Source organism: Lactuca virosa, chromosome 1 (genome assembly GCF_052849685.1).
Source record: "Lactuca virosa cultivar CGN04683 chromosome 1, Lactuca_virosa_CGN04683_v6, whole genome shotgun sequence".
Lineage (NCBI taxonomy): Eukaryota > Viridiplantae > Streptophyta > Magnoliopsida > Asterales > Asteraceae > Lactuca > Lactuca virosa.
In genome coordinates this window covers 251224324-251227691 of record NC_136426.1, presented here as the reverse complement: position 1 = coordinate 251227691, position 3368 = coordinate 251224324, and the positions used below count along the sequence as shown (strand labels likewise).

The 3368-nt window shown below is 34.0% G+C and overlaps 1 pseudogene; it reads left to right on the top strand.

The window, feature by feature from the left end:
• Nucleotides 1-256: 256 nt before the first annotated feature.
• Nucleotides 257-613, top strand: LOC145129051 (cysteine proteinase inhibitor A pseudogene; annotated as a pseudogene).
• The last annotated feature ends 2755 nt before the right edge of the window (nt 614-3368 follow it).

The following is a 3368-nucleotide window of genomic DNA, read 5'->3' as shown; positions in this document are numbered from 1 at the left end:
ATATATATATATATATATATATATATATATATATATATATATATATATATATATATATATATATATATATATATATATATATATATATAATAAAAACCGTTTTACTTGGAAAGATTGTAAACTTGAAGTTTGTACGTAGAAGTAGAAAACAACTGAAACATGCATTTCTCGTGACATCCTTTCATCTGATCTCTATATATGTTGGTATGTAACTATCCACTTCTCCATCCCTCTTTCTCCTGCTCACCCTTCTAAAATGAACTATCTTTTCATCACAATCGTTGTCTTCTTCCTCCCTTTTATCTTCTTTGATGGTTGTGTGGTGTTGGACGGCCGGATTCTCACCGGCCATTGGAAGCCAATTTCCAATGTGACAGACGCTACGGTAGTGGACATCGGGAAGTTTGCTGTGGATGAGCATGACTTGAACGATCATGCATCTCTGAAATTTGTAAAGGTTGTTAGTGGAGAGATCCAAGTGGTGGCTGGAATGAATTACAAATTAACGATTACGACGGTCAATGGTGGTTTGGAGAATAACTATGTGGCTGTTGTTTGGGTTCAACCTATTCAAAAATCGAGACAGCTGGTGTCATTCAAGGGACCCATTTGACGCATTGGGAATTTATGGTTTTGAAATGTTTATTAATCTTTATGTGTAATAAAAAAAATTAAAAAGGAAAGAAAGATGGAGATAAATGAATAATACATGCAAGTTCATGGTGGTGACATTGATGTGTTCTTATTTTTTATGAGTCACTTTATCAAGTTTAGGGTGTTGAGATTGATGTGTTCTCCTGATTTTTCATGTGTTGCTTTATATGTGTTTAGAAATTTGTTGACGGGTAAAAAGGAACCAAAAGTTTAGATATTTAGATTGCTTCTTTTTAAAATAATTGTAAAAAAGCTCTTGAAAATTAAAAGAAAAACTATCAGAAATTTAGAAAAGTTTTTAGAGCTTATTAGGCTGTGGGGAGGGGTGCGGTGTTTACCGCATTTTTTGCCACATAGGCAGGGCAACATCGCCGCCGACTGTGGTTTGGGTGTGGTTTAGGCCGCAGTGCGGTAGAAATTTGTTGCACTTTCACTCTCTCTCTCTCTCTCTCTCTCTCTCAACCAATCACCTTCTTCTTCTCTTTTTTTTTTCTTTTCTCTCTCTTTACCATATTCTCACTCCCACCATGTGGTTTCATAGTGTTAAAATGAGAACAATTATGAGTTGGCATCTACGTGGCATATGAGGGAGTACGGTTTCTATGACACCACTCTCTCCAACCTTAGTAGCAAGCAGTTGTCTTGAGCTTTTGTGTTCTGAACGTCGTAACTTTTTCATACGATCACATATTTTAATGACCTTTATATTCACGCGTTTGTATTTGAGTCTACTACAATTTCCAGTTAGATTACTCACGTTAAAAAGTAATATGCTTTTACTTATGATCTTTATATCCATGCTTCTTTATGAATGTATGTATGAACGTTTTGTTTTATATAAAATCGTAATTAAAAATATATTGTTTTTTAACGAGAGTAATCTAAACGAAAATTATAGTAGACTCAAATACAAACGTGTGGATATAAAGATCGTTAAAATATGTGATCGTATGAAGAAGTTACGATGTCCATAACACAAGACTTAAGCCAAACCACAAGAACTAAACAACCAAGCTGTCGAGGTCGTGGTGGCGGTGACCATAAGCATGACCAGCCCTAAACACCTTATTAATGATTGTCCCGCATAAAAGGTCATGAGAAAAATCTAAAAAACGATCATAAGTACCGAATGTGTACAAAAACAACAAAGACTTATTTTGCAACAAAAAAAATATTACTGACTAAATGTGCAAAAAATATTAAGGACTAAATGTGTACAAAGTGAGAAATATATTACCCTTTTAAGTCATTATTTTCCGGCTTACGTAGAGTAGCCGGTCATAAGGACTAAATGTCCTGTTAAAAAAAAGACTAAATGTGTACAACTAAATAAGTTGAATGGGTAAATGTGGACGAAAAAAAAAATTAGTGACAAAATATGTACAAATTTAAATATATATATTTCTATTTTAAGTCATTATCCCTAAACAAAGTTCTCATATCCAAAAGCTATTTTAAATAGCTTTTGAAACGATTTTAAAAGTTTCTAGCTTATAGCTTTAATATTTTGGAGTAGATGATCCGTTCCTTTGTTTAGCGTAAATTGCACAATTTATCTTTATCTTTTTCCTTTTATCCACTAGGATGGTCCCTATGATATTTTTTGTTTTATCACGTATTTCATCTCTACCAAAATTGAAAGGACTACCTTGGCCTTACATATTTCTTTTTAAATGTATTTACCTATTATTATTATTTATAATTTTAAAAAACTAATATGAGCCAACCCCATCCAACCCCTTCCCCCAACATGATATATCTTCATCTTCTTTCTAATATAAGTTTAAGAACACTAAATTGTTACCACCAACAACATCATTGGCTCTCCATGTGGTGGAACTACTATGTAATATCTAAATTTTCAAGCCAAAATTCTCATTTTTAAATTCACATAAAAATATTGTTCATAAAAACCATCCCAAGAAAATCAGAAGTGTCAAACACAAATCATCATCGAAATATCATAGTGTCCCAAAATATCCGGAATCATAAACTGTAGGTAAATGTGTACAATCAAGCATTTGCTTTCCCGCGATCATCAAAAGTACCTGAAACACATGTAATCAACAATTGTAAGCACAAATATTAGTAAGTTTTCCAAAATATCATATAAAACACAACGCAAATAAACAATTATGGGTTATCAGCAACGTTGGAGACTACCTGAAGTCTTAGTGGGCAAACAGCACACCCTGTAGGTTATCAGAAACCCTGGAAACTACCTGAAGTCTCAGAACACATAATAACACATATCACAGTAATAACACTTAGACCCAATTGTTCAATACAAATATTTTGCCACGCATGTAAGAATAGTGAGGAGACTCACCTCGCACAGATGACTGATAGAACTCACATCCGAACTGTCGGAACTAGACTCTGCCTATTAATTACACCAATTAACTGTAATTAACAATTAAGGTAATTCTCCATATTCTACTAGTCCCAAGCCAAGTCTAATCCATAATTAGGGAAAAAGACGATTTCACCCCTTCCAAGACCAAAAACCTCACAAATTCACCTAGAGGCACAATTGGTCAAAAGTCAAAGGTCAACACTTTGAACTTATGTGTGGCGTACTCAACTCTACGTAGGGCGTAGAGCAAACGGCAAAAAGGAAACGGGTTCGTACTTGGCTACATTGGGTGTAGCCAGAATTATGCTCAGCGTATACGGTCTTAACTTAAAATCTAACTTTTAAGGTCTTAATCATT